This window comes from Gorilla gorilla, chromosome 23 (assembly GCF_029281585.2).
Source record: "Gorilla gorilla gorilla isolate KB3781 chromosome 23, NHGRI_mGorGor1-v2.1_pri, whole genome shotgun sequence".
Lineage (NCBI taxonomy): Eukaryota > Metazoa > Chordata > Mammalia > Primates > Hominidae > Gorilla > Gorilla gorilla.
The window spans coordinates 10,294,323-10,305,388 of NC_086018.1; the positions used below are offsets into that span (position 1 = coordinate 10,294,323).

The window sequence follows — 11,066 nt, forward strand, 5'->3', positions numbered from 1 at the left end:
CTTTATTATTGCTAAGCACAATCTGCTTTGTTAAATTATTCAATGTAAGCTTGCCTCTTCCATTAGACTTTGGGATTCCTGAAATAAGAAATTATGTTTCATTCTGAAGGTGTGCTTTAATCAATTGAAAGATGGTTTGTCCAAACATGATATAGAAGAATAGTTATTCTGTACACAGCCACCTTTAGTTGCAAGACAGCTAGAAATAGGAGTTATACTACTGTGATACTCTAACTTGTTTTAACTTGACTGTCTCTCTCTTAGCTGAGAGAGCCAGACAGACTCCATTTTAGTTCCTTCACTTACAGCCCCTTTACATCCCTCCCTTAAGGGCATAACTAGTGCAAGCTGACTCCAAGCATGTCCAGGAATGCACTTACTGATAAGATATTGAGGCAAGCTGAACCAGCAGCTCCTGGGGACGTGCTCGTTGGATGGCATCTAAAACCCCTGCATTTATCTATTTGTGATAGGTTAAGCCCCTGCACCTGGAACTGTTTATTTTTTTTCTATAACTGCTTCTGTAACCAATTATTTTTTAACTTTTTGCCAGTTCTTCTTCTGTAAAAATTTCTTCAGCTAAACTCCCCCTCCCCTATTTAGACCACGATATAAAAAGAAATCTAACCCCTTCTTTGGGACCTAGAGAATTTTGAGAACTAGCCATCTCTCAGTAGCCGGCTAATAAAGGACTCCTGAATTTGTCTCAGAGTGTGGCATTTCTCTATAACTCACTCGGTTACAACACTACCATGACATTATGTCTCTTTCTTTATGATTATTTGGTTGTCACCTAGATGTGCTGACTTGTGCTATATCTGTTTCTTCCAGACTCTAAGAGTTGGAGTCTTGAAATGCTTATGACTTCATACCAGTGCTTTTCTGTTTAGTGATGTTTTTATTACTTGAATTATGTTTCTATTACTTGAGGATGGTTTAAACCTATAATATTGCTGACTCCTCAGCCGATTTTATCTTACCCTAGAGAGAAATTTCTTTGGTAAGATGCCTGGGGGAGTCAGTAGTCTCAGAACTACTAATATTTAATACAATTTTAAGTTATTAATGCCTCAATACTATTTTTTTAAATAGGAAATGTGTCACAAATTTACATGTCATCTTTGGACAGGGGCCGTGCTAATCTTATATGTGTTTTTCCCATTTCAGCATGTGTGCAACCAAAGTGAGCATATTGGTACTGCTTTAAGGATTGGTGTCTCTACACTATAGTACATGTTATGGCAAGTTTAATTCTGTTTTATCCTTTCAGGAAACAGTCTTTTCAGTTTCTGAAGCTTTAAAAACAACTTTCTTCCCACTAGGTCCTTGAGGCTCCCAAATGTGCAGCTCAGACTTTTGGTGGCTTTCTCCAGGAAAGCACATTCCCTGACATGAAGAGTTCTGAAGGCTCAATTCCTCTTTCTAGCTTCTTCTGATCCTATCTAAATTGCCACCTGGTTATGCCCTACTATCTCACTAGTTCATTGATGCTATTAATGAAAACATAAAAAAGAAACAAAAACACATTTTTGTCCTATTATTAGAAGTCCAAGACTGGTGGACTGATATTAATTCTATATTGTATTATGTATAAAAGTTTGAAATGATGTGTCCCACCACCATGTTTAAAATAAAGTATACTGTTTTCACCTATTGCTTAAAACTAGGAGACCACAATGGCCTCAACTTTCCCCACTGCTAGACAAAACTTTAAGCAGGTTTTCTTCTGATGCTAGGCCCATCATTTGCATTTCCTAAGATCACTCACTTCAGTAAAGATGAAATTGGCCCTTTGAGATGTAAATCATTCCCTAGTCTCTGTCCAGTTTTACAACACAGAAATGTCACTCTCAAGGACCTGGGAGCTGTCCCATTGAAAGATAATCATCTAGAAAGATAGCACCTTTATCTTCCAGTCTTTGGGAGAGCTTAGAAATGTAACTTTCCTAAGCCTCAATTAGTAAACACATCTGGCCTAATCACATTGACCAACCTCTCTCCTAACATGCAGTAGATTTCACTAGCTCATGCAAAATTATCCTGCCTTTTGTTTCAACGAGTTGAATTCAGTCTTTCTCCTCTACTGCAATAGTTTTAACCTCTTTTGAAATAGTCTTAAGTAACATTTTGTTCACCTCCTTAACAATATCTCTTGCAATTTTTCTTTGACATTCAATTAAAGATTAATTAGTTCTGGAGATTTTTAAAAAATCTACTTTCATTAAACATTAAAATGGAATAAGGCAATTATTGTTTTAAGATCCTTGAAATTGCATTTAATAAATGAATATCTGTCCCCACACCTGACATATTTCACCCCTACTTTATTCTCTACTCTAATGAACCAAAAATATTTTTAAAAACAAATCAGTGGTCTTTGTAAAAACACCTCAAAGAGGTTCTGATTACTACCAAGGTATTACTTAAATGCAAACATCTGAAAAATAAGACAATGAATTTTTAAGGTATTTCTGCTGTCTTTTGTTCTCTTCAGTCTACTCAGAATGGTTCAACTGAAAGTATCTTGACTGAGGAATAAATTGGTGTGATTTATTGTTTAATTTGCCATTCAAGGCTGGGCAGTGATTCCCAAACCTGGCTTCCCATAGGTATCATCTGGGAAAACTGCTGCAACATATTCCTGGGGCCCTTTCAGACCTAATGAAGCGTCCCCTCCACCTCCAACCTCCCCTGGGGAATATGGAGTTAGTCTTGCAGCCTAACACTTGGGATAGCTAAAAGGACAAAGTTAGAAAGGAAGATACTGTGTTTCCACAGGTCCTAGCTCACAAACTTGGATCCAGTAAAAAAACATAAACTGTTGAATTGGAATTAAATAATCAGTGAGTAGGGTGAAGGGGAAACTACCCTAGTACCAACCAACCAAATACAACAGGCCCTGTTGCTCCAATCCATGGATGTCAGCACCTTTCCCGACCCCATAGAGCCTAGGCAAGCAAACAGTGGTGGAGCATGAGGGCTACAACTCAAAAAGTAAATCTTCCCACACCATTTCTCTCCAGCTCTGCTTCTCAATTTTCCACACTCTGATTCCACCTTTTCTCTTACTCAGCCCTTTGCCATTCACATTCTTAGTCCTTTCTCTTTCCTCTTCCTTTTCTCACTTCCTCTCTTCTTCTTTTTTGATTCAGTTACGTCATTCTTTTCTTCTCTGCTTTCTCTTCCTCAGAAACACTTCATTACATAAAATAAACAAATTCATACTGCAGATATATGTCAGAAAATATTCAGCCTGAGTAAACTGAATGCCCTGTACAGAAACAACAGAGCAAAACAGCACTTGAACAGTAACACTGGTGTGGCATAATTGAAGCCATGCAGAATGCTTCCAAATCCATTATCTCTTCTGAGTCTCATCTTGTGAGGTTTGAATGGTATACTGATTGATTGTACTTAAAAACCTAAGGCACAGAGAAGGTTAAGTAATATGCAGTTACTAACCAAGAAGAGAAGAATCCAGACCTAGTTCACCATCTGGTCTTCTTTTCACCATACCAATAATATCTGACTGTAGGCAAGATGAGAGGGCAATGAGTAAGCACTAATATTATTTCAGGGCCTTATAACCCTTGTATATTATGAACTACTCTTCATAAGAAAAAAGTATGCATTTTTTAAAGTATAAATTACAATACGTAGTTTTAAAGGTTTCCTAAGTTCTTTTGTACTTCATACAAATGAAGTTTGACTGCATATTAAAGGCATCCCACTGGTAATACTGTAGCCCAGAGATAGTTCTGGGGTCAGAATTAATACATACACTCAAAGAATAAACATTGTGATTTATATAAACTGCATAGTTATACTATGTTTTATGAAAGTCCATTTATATGAAAATCTAATACATTCTCCAAGTTGTCCATCTATAACTTAACCTCTCATTAACTCTGAGAACAGCATTTCTTTAGAATTAAAAAGAAGAATTACCTTGTCTAAAGATAAAATTCAAGAAATTCATTTAAAAATTTTTATAGATATTTTGTGATAACTTAATTTTAAGTAGAAATGGCCCCTAACAGAGAGCTTTAACTGTAATTCAATTTATGGCAAAATGATCAATTAGGCTGAATAAACCAAATGAAGAACCTTCCAAATGATCCACAGTGTAGAGTGTGTGAGAGTGTAAGTTAGCCACAACATGAGTGAGACAATGGCATACAGTCCAGTTGGATTAAACTGTGACCATGCTCTACACAATCCCAATCAATTAGAACCCATGGGGCCGAGATTCTATGTTCACTGAGAAAATTAAATCTTAAGGAACTTACTAATATAAATTTATATCTTGTCAATAATCCCAAATGCTTCCTCTAATGTAATATTTCAAGATCACATTTATAATCCACCAACTGTGCCAAGAATTGGGCACCCTATCTTCAACTTTCTAGTTGGTAAAATAATTTCCAGTGATTCCCAAAGTAGCTACCCTCAAAGTCATTTGAGGTGCTTGTTAAAATAAAAATCTTCTTGCGACTTATATTCTGTACCCTGATTCTAACAAACCAACTAGAAGATGGTATATTTGAGAAAATCAGGGAAATTTGCTTAAGGACTGGATGTGAGATGAAGCTGAAGACCTGCTGCTGCTCTTGTTAAGTGTGATATCACGGTACCTACCCAAAGTGTTCACAGCAACGAAATAATATGATGCCTGGGATTTTCTTTCGGATACTTCAGCAAAGAGAAAAGGGACTGATGAAACAAACATGGTAAGATTGTGATAAGTGTCAGATCTGGATATTGAGTACCAATGCACTCTTCTAGTTTTGTATAATTTTCTTTATTTTTTGAGATGGAGTTTTACTTTTGTTTCCATGGCTGGAGTGCAATGGCGTGATATCAGTTCACCGCAACCTCTGCCTCCCTGGTTTAAGCGATTCTCTGGCCTCAGCCTCCTGAGTAGCTGGGATTACAGGCATACCCCACTATACCCGGCTAATTTTGTATTTTTAGTAGAGATGGGGTTTCTCCACGTTGGTCAGTCTGGTCTTGAACTCCCAACCTCAGGTGATCTGCCCACCTCAGCCTCCAAAAGTGCTGGGATTACAGGCATGAGCCACCACACCCGGCCCAGTTTTGTATAATTTTTGTGTCTCTTCATTAAAAAATTTTTTGCAGACTCCATCCTAGACACAGCATACCAGAGTTGCCAAAGGGCTAAGCTCAGGAATCTACTCTTAACCTCTCCAAGAGTCTTATATAGTCAGGCAGGCAATGATCATACTTGGGGGCCGTTAGAAATGATCTAATACATAACCTTCAAACTTAACATTTTTAGTATTCTCATTTTCTGCTCAGTAAGCTGAATTTCAACACTGTTCACAGTTCCTCATATCCACCATGGCATTCTGCCAAGGAACTACAACTCGTGTTCTCTAAGCCCATCTGTTCTGAGAATGCTAGACCTGTTAGTAACTTCTAATGTACCTTGCTTAAACTTTGCTCTCTCAAGGTGTCCCTGACTGAACTGCAGAAATCAGAACAACTGTACTCACCATCTCTTTCTGTATATGCCATGTCTCCACAGAGGCCACGGTGTCGTCACAAAGCTAACTGCCACGATTTTCACAGGTGATATTTTTTCTTCATGATTTTCCACTTTCTACTTGAGCATTAAAATATCAGGGAAAAAAAGAAGATAATCATTTAGCAGTTGGTAAAATAAGATATCTGCCCCAGCACAGTACATGCTAAGTGTTCAGAATCTATAGTTATAATAGATAATTATAAATTAGATAGCTGTTAAAATAGTTTTATTAGATAAATAATATTTTTCTCATCATCAAGACTTAAAAAATTAACTGTTTTAAGTGACATTCAAAAAAGGAAGATACTCACATCATCCCAATTAAAACCAGATTTTCTATAGCTGGATGTAACAATCTTAATCCAAATCATTCACCAAAGTTGTTTGACTTACTTAAAGTAAAGCTGTAGACATTTGCTTCTTCAAAAGTATCTTGCAAAGCCATTATGAGTTGGAAGAAAAGTTTAAATGAACCACATTTTTCTACGCCATTGTAAGTAAAATTACTACTCACAGGAATTGTATAGCTTCTGCATTTTGGTCCATCACATTTTCCACCATTATATGAGTGTACTCTTAAGGTTCTCACTTTATCATCAGCCTAATATGTTTTGCTTCCAGAATGCCCAGTAAAGCTGAAATTTTTCATTTAAAGTGATAAAAAAAAATTTCCCCATATATCTACTTAACACTCTTAGATCTGAGTTCTGGCAAGACAGTTTAATGCATACAAAATGAAAACACTGCATTTCTCTCTCTCTCTCTCTCTCTCTCTCTCTCTCTCTCTCTCTCTCTCTCCCTCACACACACACACACGCACAAATGCACAGATTAAAACCTCGAAGTTTTCACTATATTTCCTCTGTCTTATACAGCTCAATTTTTAACATGTAGCTTACTTATAATCTAAAAACAATTTTAAACATGATTGTCATAAAAATATCTTAAAACAGAGATGAAATGTATAAAAGCACACATAAATTGTCAATGGTTACATTGGTTACATCACATTTCTTTAGAAACATAACGGTTTCTGCTCCTGTAAACAAACTCTTTCTCTCATACATTTAAACTGAAGTAGAGCTGACATAAAATTATTGCCCTTCTCACAGTCTGAGTGTTTGCACTGTTTTGACGTACATTTTCTCCGTCTTCACAGCCCCACCACTCTTACTTGAGAGTATGAGTCAACAGAAGTTTGCAGGCTAAAACCATTCAATAATATTTTCATCAATACTGGAATGATAGTAAGTAACATTACAAAACATCAGAGACCAAAAATGTTTCTTTGTTGGAGCCCAAGATTTTAACTTATTCTTCATTACCTGAAAATACTGCTCATTCAGCCTCTTTAAGAAAAAAATATTCTGGAGATGAATAACTCCTTCCTTAAGGCTTCACCCAAGACTATTCCTTCACACTTACAGTCCGATGCTTTGTTGTTTTCATCCATTTGATATTGCAGGCACCAAGAATCACCTTTCCTTTGGTGATCTAGCATAACAATCTCTTACGCTTTTTGCTAGTTGTTTGATAAATATTTTGTAAATTTTTCCACGGTATGTATGCACTGTTATTTGTAGTTCCAGTTCTAAAGGTTTTATTAGGGAATGAACGTTGTCATCTTAAAAGAACAATTTCTCAGTGCCTCATAAACAGCCCTAAATGCTGGTTGCTTATCATCATGGTAAACACCCCTGTTCCCATGAAGAATAAAGATTCCTTCTTCTGCTTCTTGGCAACTGCTTCCATATAGAGTATGATCTGGATGACACTTCCATTGACGAGGAAAAACAAAAAGGCTTTCTGGATTATGAAAAAACATGATATTTAACAGATTTTGATTGCACCTGTAATGTCTAGCTTGTATTTTTTAAGCCATGTCATAAGTATATCTTCCCATTGTATTCACACAGTTGTCATATCATTTTCGAAACACTTCATTCTCATTCGAGTCATGTTTGTCAACATAACTCCAGAGTTTACTCCAGTTTTTCCACATTATGGATGACTAGCAAAGAGACTATACCATCCTATTCTAGGTTCCCCATGTTCTGGTGCCATTGCAGTAACTTGTGTGGAATTAAATTTCTTTAATAAAGACCAAATATCATCAACGGGTCATAAAAAAGGCCATCAGTGTCGGCATACAATAGGGAGTCAACTTCTTTCAGGATTAAAGGCAAGAATGATCTCTGCGAAGCATGTGGTTTAGTTTTTCCACTCTGCTGCATTCTCACATGGAAAGGTTATGGGGTATATTGTATAATTAAATATTTGGAGAAATGACCCCTGTCACGTCTTCCTTTAAAGCTATGATGTAGCTGAACTTCAGCAAAAATCTGGAATTGAAGAGGTTTGATGTTGAAAATGATAGCTGACTTCAACATGGTCATAGTTTCTTCCAGTCTTTCACCACAGGCAACTACAGCTAGAAGCATTTTCTCAACAGGCTGTATTTTCAGTCTACACCTGTCCCACCCGCCAGAATGCGCCACAGGGCCCGCGCTGCCCGCGCCTCTCACTGCACCACGTCCTCCGCCCACGAGCCAGGAAGCCACCGCAGCCTGCGGCTTCCAGCCACAGCCGCCCGCTCCTTCCTCCAGGGACTTGGCCAGCTGGCTGAAGGCATAAAGGAGGGAGCAGAAGCTGCAGGTCAGACACAGCTCCACCACGCGCGGGTAGCGCCGCATCGCCCCAGCCGCGCTCCTCAGTCTCTGTCTCGCCGCGCCTTCCCTGGGTGAACTGGAGCGGAGGGAGCCTACTTCTGGAAATTTTTTTTCTCCATGGATTCAGCAGCAGTGTCTAAAGGAAAAAATTGCATCAACCAATCATTTATATTTATTTTAATATAAAGATAAAACACTGCGAGCCAGTGGAACTGGATAGAAAGTAATTCAGTTTTACAGAATGCAGCCTTTTTTCAGCCTTTTATTAAACATAAAAGAGCCATATATATTTCTGTGGAATTCTCCTTTTATTTAAGAATTCATTATCACCAAAATAGTTTAACAAGACTGTTTTGTAAGAGGCAGTTGTTGCATTCAAAAATTAGAATAGGAACAATGACTTGTAAAAATTTAACATTTTATTTTATTTTTGAGATGGAGCCTCACTCTGTCGTCCAGGCTGGAGCACAGTGGTGCAGTTTCGGCTCACTGCAACCTCTGCCTCCAGGGTTCAAGTCATTCTCCTTCCTCAGCCTCCTGAGTAGCTGAGATTACAGATTTGTGCCACCATGCCTGGCTAATTTTTGTATGTTTAGTAGAGAAGGGGTTTTGGCATGTTGGCCAGGCTGGTCTCGAACTGCCAACCTCAGGTGATCCACCTGCCTTAGCCTCCCAAAGTGCTGGGAGTACAGGCTTGAGCCATCACACTCGGGCAAAATTCAACATTTTAAACTACCACTTATTATATTCACTCTATGATTTGACACATCTTTTTTGGTGGCCACAAAATTATAAAATGGATACAGAATGGTCTCTTCAAAAAATTAGGGAAGTTCTTTCTTTCTTTTCTTTTCCTTTTTTTTCTTTTTCTTTTTTCTTTTTCTTTTTCTTTTCTTTTTTTGAGACGGACTCCCTTTCTGTCACCCAGACTAGAGTGCAGCAGCGCAATCTCGGCTCACTGAAACCTCTGCCTCCCAGGTTTAAGAAATTCTCTGCCTCAGCCTCCCAAATAGCTGGGATTACAGGCTCGTGCCACCATGCCCAGCTAATTTTTCTTTCTATTTTTAGTAGAGACGAGGTTTTGACATCTTGGCCAGGCTGGTCTTGAAATCCTGACCTCGTGATATACACCCCTCAGCCTCCCAAAATCCCAAAATCACGCCTGGGATTACAGGCTTGAGTCACCGCGCCCAGCCAGAAGTTCTTTCTTCTTAAAAGGATTATAAAAATAATTCGCACTGGCATGACACTTTAACTAATACAGATTGACATTTTTGATTCAAATAACCCATTTGTACATGTAAATTAATTTTGGTCCCTATGTGTGTGTGCATGTGTGTGTGTGTATGTGTGTGTGGATGTGTAGATGTAAATGGCAGTAAAGGGTAAAACGGAAGGTGAAAAAAAGGGAAATGGTCTAACATTTTAAACACATTTTTTAAATACTCAAAACATATGTACTAAAAACAATGGTGTGGTAAAAACAAATATTGCAAACTAGAAAAAAGACTTAGCCCCACCCCGTCCAGTCCTGTCCCATCCCGCTGCCACGCCCGCCAGCCATGAGCTCCACACAGTTCAACAAGGGCCCCTCCTACAGGCTTTTTGCAGAGGTCACGAACCGGCTTCTGTCCAAATATGACCCCAGAAGACGGCACAGCTCCGCAGCTGGATCGAGGGACTCACCAGCCGCTTCATCGGCCCCACTTCCAGAAAGGCCTGAAGGATGGGATTATCTTACACACACTCATGAACAAGCTGCAGCCGGGCTCAGTACCCAAGATCAACCGCTCCGTGCAGAACTGGCACCAGCTAGAAAACTTCCCCAGCTTCATCAAGGCCATGGTCAGCTACAGCATGAACCCCGTGGACCTATTTGAGGCCAACGACCTGTTTGAGAGTGGGAACGTGAGGCAGGTGCAGGTGTCTCCTCTCGCCTTGGCAGGGAAGGAAGGCCAAGACTAAGGGGCTGCGGAGCGGTGGGGACATCAGTGACAAGTACTCGGAGAAGCAGAGCGGAATTTCCAATACGCCATTATGAAGGCGGGCCAGTGCGTCATCGGGCTGCAGATGGGCACCAACAAATGCTTCAGCCAGCCAGGCATGACCACGTATGGCACGAGGAGGCATCTCTACGACCCCAAGAACCACATCCTGCCCCCCATGGACCACTCGACCATCAGCCTCCAGATGGGCATAAACAAGTGCGCCAGTCAGGTGGGCATGACGGCTCTCGGGACCGGCGGCACATCTATGATACCAAGCTGGGAATCAACAAGTGTGACAACTCCTCCATGTCCCTGCAGACAGTCTACACGCACGGTGCCAACCAGAGCGGCCAAGTCTTCAGCCTGGGCCAGCAGATATATGACCACAAGTACTGTCCGCAAGGCCCAGTGGCCCACGGGGCTCCCTTGGGCGCTGGCGACTGCCCGGGCTCAGGGGAGGCCCCTGAATATCCTCCTTAGTACCAGGAGGAGGCCGGCTACTGAGGCTCCCAGCACGCTCTCTCTACACATGGTCTCCCGTCTGGGTGTTTGGGTCTCTCTATTTTCTTTTCCTTTAACCTGTTCAGTGCTGCCAATCAACCGAGGGTCTGTGAATGGCAGCGTGGGATCAGGAGGCAGGGTTTTTTGCCCCTCTTACTTTGGTTCCTTCTCAAGACTGAGCCACTGGGCTGTAGGAGAAGAGGTCAAGGCCATATCCCGATGCATGTAGGGTGAGGGTCCCCGCTGGCACATCCAGACTGTGGGCCGAGCTGTGCTGGGGAGAAGAGACCTGGGCATGGAGGCAACCGGTCCCCAAAGGTTTCTGGTTGCCTCTTCTCTTCCCCCTTTTGTCAGCCGATC

The 11,066-nt window shown here is 40.4% G+C and overlaps 1 non-coding gene and 2 pseudogenes across 1 annotated transcript; 1 reads left to right on the forward strand and 2 right to left on the reverse strand.

Annotated features, from left to right (window-relative positions):
* Positions 1–1,084: 1,084 nt before the first annotated feature.
* LOC129529671 (U6 spliceosomal RNA) lies at positions 1,085–1,189 on the reverse strand. Its single transcript, XR_008675220.1, has one exon. It is a non-coding gene; the product is annotated as a U6 spliceosomal RNA (small nuclear RNA).
* A 5,834-nt stretch (positions 1,190–7,023) lies between these two features.
* Positions 7,024–8,241, reverse strand: LOC129529481 (glucoside xylosyltransferase 1-like; annotated as a pseudogene).
* A 1,538-nt stretch (positions 8,242–9,779) lies between these two features.
* LOC129529479 (calponin-2-like) lies at positions 9,780–10,709 on the forward strand (annotated as a pseudogene).
* The last annotated feature ends 357 nt before the right edge of the window (positions 10,710–11,066 follow it).